Raw genomic sequence first — 11,920 nt, 5'->3', positions numbered from 1 at the left:
CCCACCCCATGCTTTAATTTGGTGCAGGGTTGGGGGGAATTGCGGCAGGGGCCGGTGCGGTGGCCGCGGCTGTATGATTAGAGCGAGAGTGCTTCTCAGCAGGACTCTCTGTTTTATATTCATCAAAAGCGCTCGCTTTGATTTGCTCCTCCTTGACGTGTGGCGGCGCAGGCTGTCGCACCACTGCTGAGGAAATCATGCGCTTACAATGTCCCAAACCCCTCCTCCTCCTCCACCAATTCCGTTTCTTAGCCAGCTCCCTCAACATCCCCCTCCCACCCAAAAGACTCCTCTGCCCAGCCCTCAGGCTACCCTGCCATCTTATTAATTTCTCTATTATTACTAAAATCGCCTTTTTCCCTCAGATGGGCCGACTTTCTCCAAGGTCACTGTGAAAGATTTGCTGAGCTGAAACTTGAAATACTCCCCCGGTACACTCAAGCCCACATATATTGGCTTAAATTTAGATCTTTGGTGTTGTTCATTTCATGGTGAACGTGATGTTTTCTTGCCTTTCTTTGTCTATCTTTCAGTGATATTTAAGGAGAATTCACAAAATATGTATTTTGCTTCTTATATGCATATTCAGGCATTATTTCGATTGTTAATATGACTATGCTCCTTGTGTTTTTTAAACACATTGATGTGTTTACATATTTTTAATCATATTCTTCAGTCATTCGACATGTTTAATATACATTAGAGAGAGATTCAAAAGATGGGACGTGGAAAAATATCAAGAATTGTCACAAGCCGGAATCAATGTACGTATCAATTTCGGACTTGCATCCTCAGTAGTTTGGACTTCGCAAGTTCGACTCGGGAGTGTGAACTCCCGCGGACGGGACGACACAAGTCCAGTAATTCTGTAAACAGCAGCATACTTGATAACGTCAGTCAGCTCAACTTGGCTACTGCAATTTTCCTCTCTGTATTTACAATAAGACGAAATATGGTATCATATCAAGCATCTTTTCATTTTCATTTAAAAAAAATATCCGCAGAAATGTATTTCAGGGAACATACATACATTAAATATTATATCAAACTGTATTGCCTATTTTCATTTTCATTTTATTATATTAATAGATTAATAGAATAAAGACCAAAGATTACCTGTTAGATTTACCCAAAACTAATTATATCATATGTTTAACCACTATAGAGACATCAGAGCCAGCGGCAAATGTCAGAAGGGCTAGCCGAGTTGAGGCTGCTCTCCTCAGGAAACATGAGCACTGAGCGCCCGCTGATCGCGTGTAGCTCTCGTCTCCGAAATCGGCAAAGCACATTTTCAAATAGGCGCTGTCTTTATAAATAAACCGCAGATTTGAGTTTTAAACAACTACATTCTCGCCTGAAATACTTTTAAAACTACATTTCATGACACAATAACAGTAATATTTGGAAAATTATGCGAATATATGGTGGTTGAATTGGGGTTGAAATACAATGCTGCGTGAACTCAACCAATCAGCATGTTCAACACCCAAGTCCCGCCCCCGAAAGTTCCGGACCTTTGAAAGAGTACTACCTCACAAGCAGGGACTTTCGGAGGGGCAAATTTTTACCCGGAACTTTATTTAGATCCTGGTTCCTGCAGTGGAAACACACAGAGTACCGGCCCAAAGTCCCTAGTTCCTGGGGAAAGTTCCTGTGGTGGAAGCGGGGCTTTAATCAACACGTTTTTGATGTGGTACCATGTATAATACTATGCTATGACCTCAAAACACTTTTAGCATACTGCATGACTAATAAACTGATATATTTTGAAGTTTGCATCGCATAACCAGCTCCTTATGTATGGCTTTTCTAATGTAGTAAACTTGCTTGGTAGCCCACCTGGTACAGCATTGCACTTGCAAAGTGGAGCCTTTGGGTACTATTCTCATGAAACAAGAGTCACAATAAAAGCTAGTGAGCTTAAATGCCAAGATTGCTTCAGCAATCAAGGTTAGGTTGGTTTAGGGTTTAGTGTAGTTGGTACATTATTTTCAAACACAATAGTGTTAACCTTTTAGCTCCACTCACCAGACATTTAATTTCCAAACTGCCGCATTACATACAATAACCGTCCAATTAAAACATTGCCAAATTCACATTCATCTGTTTTGGATAAAACTAAACATGCTTTTAGTACCGCTCACTGCACATTTCACTTTGTGAAGTGTTGCGATAGGTGCTAGAAGCAACATAATATCACTTTGACATGTCGCCACAGGCACGTGTTTCCAGTGAGCCTGGGTTGGTTAAATTGGTAGCCCTATGCTTTTCACATAACAATTCGGAAACCATCATCTGATTTTTAGCATTATCTTGAAAAATAGGACTTACCAGAATACTGAAAACACTGGCTCTCCTGCAGTCAAACACTTTGAGGCTGTATGTCACACGTAGCCACTAAGGATCAGTGGTCAAAGGTTAATGAAGCTGGACCTGTAGGCATTCCTCACTCGAGTGTTGTTGTGACATGTAATTTGTAGTGTTATTTTAGCTCTTACATGATAGTTACTGATATCGGATGGAATAGGTTGGTTTTTATCCCACACTTAATGAGCTTCCAGTCTCATCCCATCCACAAGCGTTTACATTGGAATCTCATTACCCAGAGCAGCCGTACAGTCAATACAGCAGAGTCTGTGAAGCCTCCAGCTAAACTCACACACACTCATTTCTCTCTCCATACAGCTCATTCACCGCACAGCTCGAGGGATTTCTCCTCGCACGCATTCGTGTTTGAACTGTGCCGGTCCGAATGCGACCAGGAAATTAACTTTGTAAATTATTAAAGCTATTTCCAACTCCGCAAACATTGTCAAGGAAAACACGGCGAGCATAAGAATGCACGAGTGCACACGGATGTAAGTGTGCATGCACACGTGTGTGTTCAAGCTCCTTGGGGAGGGATGGACCAACAGAGGCCGTTTGCTTGGTCCAGAAGTGGATGACTAGCAAGGTCACACTAGCCTCAAGGTCGGGAGGGAACAAATGCTCTGTAATATTTCACAAGCGTCTCAGTGGACACTCAACCAAATGTACACATACACAACACACACTCCTTCAGTAAGTGAAAAACATCATGAAGTGCGCCATTTGCATTCAAGGAGAGCAGCAGCAGAATGAAAAGCAGGAACAGGAAGGGTTGTGTGCTCAGGCCGTGCATTTCATTTCTCACCTTCAGCAGCCTGTGCCGCATCTAATTCAGCCTCCAGTGCCTCCCACATCATGTAATGTACTATATGCAGGTGAGGATATGAAGGCTTCTTTGTCAAAATTTAATAAATGCAATGCAAACCACAGCAATGGTTGAGTCCTCTACTGGCGACTTTGTGAACTAGATCTAGCGTGGCTAGGAATGGAAACTCATCTACATTATTTTTTTATTTTTTTCCCTAGAGCTTGCAAAGTCTCTTTTGGAATAAACACCTGGTACTTGTATATGAGCTCTCCACCAAAACGTAACATGGTATTGCTATACATACCATGGCAATACTGTTGTATTTGATACATATTGCATTACCATGTATTCACCATGGTAATGAATTTCATTTTACATTTAAGGGCTTTTAGCACTTTGAATATATGTGATTAAATATGATTAAAATGAAAAATAAAAAAGTATTGTGAAAAATTGGAGGACATTTTTGTATCATCCATGGTGTACTATCATGTACCATGCTTTTTTGTATAGGTCATATCCCTTGATTTTACTGTTTGTATAAATAATTCCTTGTGAAAAAGAAGTACACTTTAGCATACTTTCAAAAAGAGTACTTATTATAAAAGTAATATACTATGCTTTTGTATATAATGTTTTTGGACACTAAATGCATGTTTATTGAAATTAAATGAAAATGTGTTATATTTAAGATTAGATTAAATGCGATTAGCTCAACTTTAGACTGTTTTTTTGACCCACTTAGGTAGGACATAAGTACATCTTTATATGCAATTTCATTATTACTGCCGATTGTTTTGACAAGCATTTATAGCAAACTAAAATATACTGTAATGTTGTTTCTTTTATAACTTGTATGTCAAGTATTTAAATATATTTGTATTTACACATTTATATAATGATGAAGTTGTAAATTAGTAGATTTAAAATATATGAACTTTAAATGTAATACTAAATAAGACACTACAGTTAGCATTATTAATCATGCACATTACATTTAGAATGCCAGTCAGCACAAAAAAAAAAATCAGTTACCTTTCTACAGTTTCTATCAAAAGTGGCAAGACTCTCCCCAAAAAAATAAAATAAATAAAATACATTCATACATCATCATACTCAGATTAAACTGCTGAGCCATTGTAAACTTTACAAGCTTGCTAGAGCATGAGTCATTGGGCAAATATGTTTGGAATTACATATGGCTTATCGCCAAATCCTTCCTAACAATCCGACTGCTTCACGATTGTCTGGTGACAGGCTACTGGTTTGGTTTTCTGCCCTCAGTTCTGAATATAGCCTTCTGCATGTGAAAAACATACTAAACCTCAAAAGTTTTACCGTCAATTACTTAAATGACTAATTAATAATAAAATAATTAATAAATATTTAAATTAATTTATTAATTTTAAAAATATTACTATTTTTGCAATATTTTCTGATAATTGATAAACAGGAACATATTAAATTGGCTGCCCAATGCTTAGAATTTTTTTTAATGTGAAGACAGTTTATTGTCTCTCTTTTCTATTCCTCAGGTGCGTTCAGTGTATGTCTCTTATGCTTCACTCTCTCTGTTTGAATTGTGCTTCAGCATCTCTGACAGCCTCTTCAGGATCACTGCAAACATCGCAATTCAAATTACACCAGGAATCACTGACGAGCCTTGTGCTGTTTGTTTCTTCTTATTTTGACACATGTAATGTTTTTATTTGTAGGCTGCGTGTATGATTAAGAAAAGGGTTTGTGAATCACACCAGCATCATTTGGTTTTTCTGCATGAGCTCCTCAGTATCATCCTCTCATCCGTCTCTCCTCTCACCCTGTGAAGTCAGAGAGTTTGATTGTGCTGTTGACGAAGTCGGCTCTTGGCAGCCGATCCTTTTGTTCTCCATCTGCTTGAAGTGCCGGAGGTGTTTCAAAAGCAATAAAGAGGCAAGCCATTTCAAAAGATGGAAGTTCTCTCATCAGACGAGGGAAAGTGCTTTAGTGCAAAGCTAGACAACGTGATGGTTGTAGAAATTCAACTTCAGGGTTGGCATTGCAACCAATATCAGCTTTGACACTTCAGCTTACACTGATCTGCAGATATCAGTCATCTAGTAAAGGGTTCATATCATACATATATTTTTTTTTTCTTTGCCCTTGAGTCTACTTATAGTGTTTGTAAAGGTCATCATTTCATTTTTTCCCCTCTTTTTTTTCACAACCATTTTCCACCCTCTCTCTGACCCTTAGAATTAAGTGGGCCATTTTTAGCTTAATGCCATGTTCACACTTAATGCACAGGAATGAGCAAAATTCTATGGATACTGCAATGGTTGTGATATGTCGTCACAATGTCTCACACAAATCTTTTTTGAAAACATAAGTTCAACATATCACAAATAATAATACTTCCAAAATTTACAAATATAAGATCTTTACTGCAATGCTGCAAAACTCCAAATTTAAAGGGTGATTTCTACAGTAATGCTATATCATGCATTCTGACTTATTTACACTGCTAAAGAGTTGGATTCTCATGCTAATCATGAGCAAAGGAATTTCCAATTTTTCTGGACTCCTATTTAATGGTTAAATTAAATTGTATTAATCAAAAAGCATGTCTAATTAATTAAAATCATGAAACTTAAACAGTTTAACATCAATTCATTAAAAGTTTAACACAAATTACATGTTTAGGGCCCAAAAATGTTTTATTTTTTCCAATGTTATGTTTTATTGTTACCAAATTCTGTTTTTATTTTATTCTAATTATTTGAAAGCATAAAAACAAGTTTCATTTATTCTTACAATAGCCTTATGATTTTTTCCCCCCTCAGAAATTCTGCGTTGTGTACTTATATGTTTAAGGCATAAAACATTCATTTAATTTATCTTTTAATTAATGAAAATATTAAAAAAAATACATTTAATATTACATTTAAAACATTGAAGAAATATTGTATGATTATTCCTTATTTACTCAAATGAAACGGTCAAATGCTCATGAAGTGACTCTCAGAGCAGTTCTGGAGATGTTGTTCATGTATTTACGTTCTCATTAGTGAGATGGCAGATGTTAATATCACTGGAAGCGTCACGCGCGCTTCAGTACGAGTAGTAAACAAAACCGCGCGTCTGCGCCATTCATTAACACAGAGACACGCAGAATTCATATTCAAATAGTCGTTTTGCGGCTTAATATTTACAAATACTAGTGGGAGTGGGCGTGTGCTCACTTGTGTGTGCGCATCGGGGCGGAACTCCGCTGTGCGCGATACAGAGAGCGCGACCATGTAGAGACAGAAATGACATGCTGTTGTGTAAATAAGATAAATAACATAAGGCTATTTAGTTAGTTTAATAAAAGAACAAGGTATAGACATGTTCTATAGGAAAGGTAACTTTAAATGACTTCTGTTGTGATCTGGCGCTATAGAGAAAAATTAAATTAATTTTATTTGAATGCCCCCCTAAAATAATGTCAGGGGAAACACTGATGTTGGTAATGACAGAACTTGCGACCATGGTTGGCTAACGATGCTTTTGGGAAACACAGCCCAGAGCGAGAGCAAGAGCACGTCCATCAACATGTTCATTCAGTAATGGAAGTATGGAAGTTAATTTAAGTCAATAGAGTAAAGTAAGTATCAAGTTAACTTCCTCCACTCTTTCCTAATGCCAGGATCTTTCAAAGGATATGCAGAGTGACAGACACTTCAGCACAATGTTTACAATACTTGTATTTGTCCAAGGTTGTGTGCCATTCAGAATTGTGAATGGCTTTTAAAAACAAATTTAAATCCTGAATTTGAATAGAATTTGAATAAAGGTAAAAAACTGAATGCAGAATTCCAATTCAAATGTGAATGTAAGGAAGCAAATTTATAAAGAACTGAAATTCTATCAGATGATGTGATAGACAGACAGACACAGAACGATAGAAGGAAAATGATAGAAAGAACGATAGATAGATAGATAGATAGATAGATAGATAGATAGATAGATAGAGAATGATAGATAAAACGGTAGAAAGAGAGTGACAGATAGAACGACAGACAGAATTATAAATAGAACAATAGAATGAATTGTTTTTTGAATTGCTGTCATACCATTTTAAATTCCAGTTCAGCTTTCTGTTGGGTGTGTGTTCGGTTCAAATTCACACTCATGAACTGAAAGGGAGTCAATTCTTCAGTTTTGAATTTTGTCCAACCCTGATCTAGACCCAAGCTTAAGAAGAAAAGAATAAATCACAATATATCCCAGGACAGAAAAGTCACCCTGACTCCCAAACTGTAGCACCTGGCTTTGAGTGAGCTAAGCTGAGGCCACTGCAGGCTCCCAGCCAGCGGATCAGATACAGGCTGGATTTATGCTGTGGAAGTGCTGACCATGACTGCTGCTAGCACTCATGGTCAGCTGAGGTCCTGTCTGGACCTGTAGGGCTTCATTAGAGCAACTCTACAGCTCTGATCTCTTGCAGACTTTTGTAATGTAAGAAAGGTAATCATTACATCTGTCAGCAAGCTGTGTGGGTTATTACAGCATTGCATCTGATATTATTTCTCAGACCTGGTTCATTTAGTGAGGTAAGTTAAATGAGGCTTAGATTCGAGTGTGTTTATTGGTTGCGTTGTGTGTGTGTGTGTGTGTAGAAGGGTGAGCGACTGAATTGTGAGAGAGTGTGTTCTGGCTGAGGACGTGATTGTGTTTTGATGAGGTCTCTGTGCCGCGTCCTGCTCTTCTCTTGTTGAGATGCTCGGCACCCTGCGTCCCCTTCACTTTCCCAATTTGACAGCTGATGGGATCTTATATGGAATGTGGGAGAGTTTGAATTGCCCGCAATATACATAATGACCTCATTTCTCTTTTACATCCATTGCTCCTTACCGAAGGCCTCCTCCTGCATGCTCTTTACTCTTCCATCTCATTTTCTCTCTGTTTTTACCTCTTCTACCTTTCATTTACCTCACGCTGGAATATGAAATCTCATTTCTAAACAATTGATTTCTGTTTTTAATAGAAAAATGAGAGTTTCATTCACTATTTGTATGGACATTCTTACATAGAATCCATGACTCATCAGAAAGTTAAAACATACACTACCATTCAAAAGTTAGTGGTCAGTAAGATTGTATTAATTAATTTATTTATTGCAAGAAATTAAAATACTACTTTTTACTTTTGATCAAATGTGACAGTAAAGGAAAAAGAAAATGTTCCAAGCAGGGCCGCATTAACCATTGGGCTAGGCGGGGCTGAAGCCCCGGGGCCCGGACAAGGAGGGGGCCCATGATTGGCTGTGGAGTAGATTGACTAGTCATGGTAGCGCCGATTGCCAAAGCCCCACCCCTCACATATTAGCGCTATTATTTAGTGGAGCTTTTCCATATATTCCATGCATTACCTTTAGAGATTAAAACGTAACGTTTGAATTTGGTTTACCAATCAAATGCATTTATTCTATATTTTTACTTTTGAACGACCCGTGCACCACGTATCAATGAGGTGATCGCTGCAATGTTCGCGTCCTCTCTTCACATCGTTCTGGCATAATCTGGAAATGGTCATGCAAAGAACAATCTTCGATAAGTAAAAATGTAAACTATTCTAAAAAGAAAGTGAGAGAGGGGCTATTCTAAAAAAATTAGGAGAGAGGGGAAAACATGAGTTAGAGAGTCAGTAAAATTCCCAGCTATCAGGTTATTTTACTAATGCTGATGATGGAGTGGAAGTTGTGAAACAGCAAGTGGACCGGGCACATGGAGCAGATAAAATCACAGCGTCATCGTCCCCACAGATTTTAGGCTAGTTTGATTAACAAGTTAACAACTTGATGGATGTATATTGCTTTTTGTGTTTGAACAAAGTATATTCGCTTATGGGTTGAGAGATAAACCATTTAGCCTATCAGTCATTTTGCGTGACCGTTCTGCGGCTACTTCCTCCCGGGGTGAGGGCTCGATGCTCCTCCTGTCTTCCTCCGAGGAGGTTGACGTGGAGGATGTCGAAGAGATTTCGCCCCCTCAATCGCCCCAATATGAGGAGCTAGTAGAGGTGCTTACTCATGCCGTGGCCAAGTTAAAAATTGATTGGCCCGCCGAGAAGCAGGCCGAGCTGCAGCGAAGCAAGTTGGATGAATGCTTCCTGCACGCGAGACTGCCACCTCCATGCCAGAGCCTGCCATTTTTCCCCGACCTTCACACTGAGGTGTCGAGGTCGTGGGCCAGGCCTTTTTCAGCCCGTCTCTTCATCCCTGCCTCAGATTATTATGGTAATGTGGCAGGGCTGACTGAGCGTGGCTATAAGGCGATGCCCCGGGTTGAACAGACGCTAGCTAGCTATCTGTCCCCGGGCATGGCTGCCCTTTTTCCCCGACCTTCACACTGAGGTGTCGAGGTCGTGGGCCAGGCCTTTTTCGGCCCGTCTCTTCATCCCTGCCTCAGATTATTATGGTAATGTGGCAGGGCTGACTGAGCGTGGCTATAAGGCGATGCCCCGGGTTGAACAGACGCTAGCTAGCTATCTGTCCCCGGGCATGGCATCGTCCTTAAAGGCTTCGGCACTGCTCAACGCCCTGCTTGCGCCTTCTGGCCTGTTTGGCGACGCTGTCAATTCCGTCGTTGACAGGGACCAGGAGGCTCGTAAACAAGCGGCGGCGTTTCAGCGGTTCCTCCCTCGCCGCATCTCAGCTCCGGGGGCTGCTGGGCGGCAGCACATAGGGAGATGCAAAAACAGAGCGTTGCCGCCCGTGCTCCCCCGCGTCGGGACTGGAGGCAGAAGCAGCACTCTGGGTTGGGAGCTTCGAAGCCTAAGCTGGATCTGCGGACCATCCTTCAGGCTAAGAGGTCCTCGACCAAACGGTCCTGACTATTTGGGTGCAGGACTAGCGAGGGCAGGCCCTTCTGGGGAAGAGAGGTTCACACCGCATTACACGGTGCCCGTCTCCCCCCAGTGCCCTCGGGAGATCGTTCTGCCAACCCTGCCGGTGTTCCAGCGCGCAGCGGTCTCCAGCGAGCATATCTTTCAGTCACCGCCCGGCAACGTAGCGGCACTGAGAGGCTCGCGGCCTCTGTGGAGGTCCCCAGAGCAGCTAGTTCGGTCGTCCCCTGCCAGCCTACATTGCGGCCTACCACGCCCCTCTCGGTGGCCTCTCAGTGGGAAGACGCCCCCTGGTTACACGTTTCCTCCGCGGTGCGCTGAGGCTGAGGCCTCTCGTACGATCACGCGTCCCCACGTGGGACCTGGCAGTGGTGCTAGAGCTCTCTGTAAGCCTCCATTCGAACCTATCGAAGAGATATCTTAAGAGAGTTGGGGATTTGCAGGCCCTATCTGTGGCCCCTTCCTATCTTGACTTTGCGCCCGGTCTGGCCTACCTCGAGTGGGGTATGTCCCTAAAGTCCCTTCATCTGCACCGCAGCTCATTGTACTTCAGGCCTTCAGTCCTCCTCCCTTCGGGAACCAGACCAGCAGAAGCTTAATTGTGTGTGTCCAGTGCGAGCACTGGATGCATACCTCCACAGAGCTGCCCTGTGGAGGAGGGCGGACCAGTTGCTTGTTTGCTACGGTCCCCCTAAGAGAGGTCTTCCAGCAACTAAACAGACCCTCAGTCGGTGGACAGTGGATGCCATCTCCATCTCTTATGAGTCCTCTGATCTCCCCTCGCCGTTAGGGGTCAAGGCTCACTCGACTCGAAGTGTGGCGGCCTCTAAGGCGTTTTTAGCAGGTGTGCCTATGCAGGACATCTGCAACGCTGCGGGTTGGTCCACGCCCCTTACCTTTGTCAGGTTCTACGGTCTAGACATGCGAGCCACTCCTGGCTCTTCAGTTCTCTCGCCCTAGCTGTGCAGTCTTGGAAGTCTGGCGGCATGGGCATTCTCGTTCCCCTAGCTTTTTCCGACGCAGCTCGAGTTCCTGAAGAGGAACGTCTCGGGTTACGTATGTAACCCCAGTTCCTCGAGGGAACGAGACGCTGCGTCTCGGTGCCATACTTCCGGCGTCCCTGCCAGCGCTTGCTTCATTCCTAGAAGCTGACGCTGGCTCCGCCGCACATGCTTTTATAGCTTCCTGGTCATGACATCACCTGCCCGTGACGTCCCGCTCAGCTACTGGACTGATTTCACATGTGATTCAGAGCGTGGTCACAGAAGGCGTTCCCCTAGCGTTTTCCGACGCAGCGTCTCGTTCCTTCGAGGAACTATGGTTACATACGTAACCTGAGACGTTTTTCATTGTAAAAATTTCAAAATAATTATGTTCTTTAGATCTATTCATCAAATAAAATTTTGCCTTAGTGAGCATTAAAAACTTTCAAAAACATTAAATAAAAAATGAATGACCTTTTTTTTTTTACAGACTTTATGCTCCATGTCTGCTTATATAGAACATATAAAATAGTCTATTAGAGCATATATCATATATGCTTTATATATGTCTACCCACAGAGCCTGTGGAGGGAACTTTATGGTCCTCCAAGGGCTCTACAGAAATCCCTGATGGAAGAAATAATTGTTATTTTAAACAATTAGGCCAGTGTCATGTTTCAGTAAGATGTGATATGGGGGTGACATTACTCTGTTATTTTTCCTTCAGTTCAGTCAAATAAAGAAGACTGTGGTTATGTTGCAAGGTGTCACATTCAGACACTTGATATATCTGTGGCCACTGTAAAGTTGGTTGGCCAGCTTTTAGTGTTACATTTACAAGAGGCTAAAATGGATGAGGTAGATCTCTAAATGCCTTATTTACTGGCCACTA

The sequence above is a fragment of the Sinocyclocheilus anshuiensis genome, unplaced genomic scaffold (assembly GCF_001515605.1).
Source record: "Sinocyclocheilus anshuiensis isolate Anshui unplaced genomic scaffold, SAMN03320099.WGS_v1.1 scaffold256, whole genome shotgun sequence".
Taxonomy (NCBI): domain Eukaryota; kingdom Metazoa; phylum Chordata; class Actinopteri; order Cypriniformes; family Cyprinidae; genus Sinocyclocheilus; species Sinocyclocheilus anshuiensis.
This window is presented reverse-complemented; position numbering follows the sequence as displayed.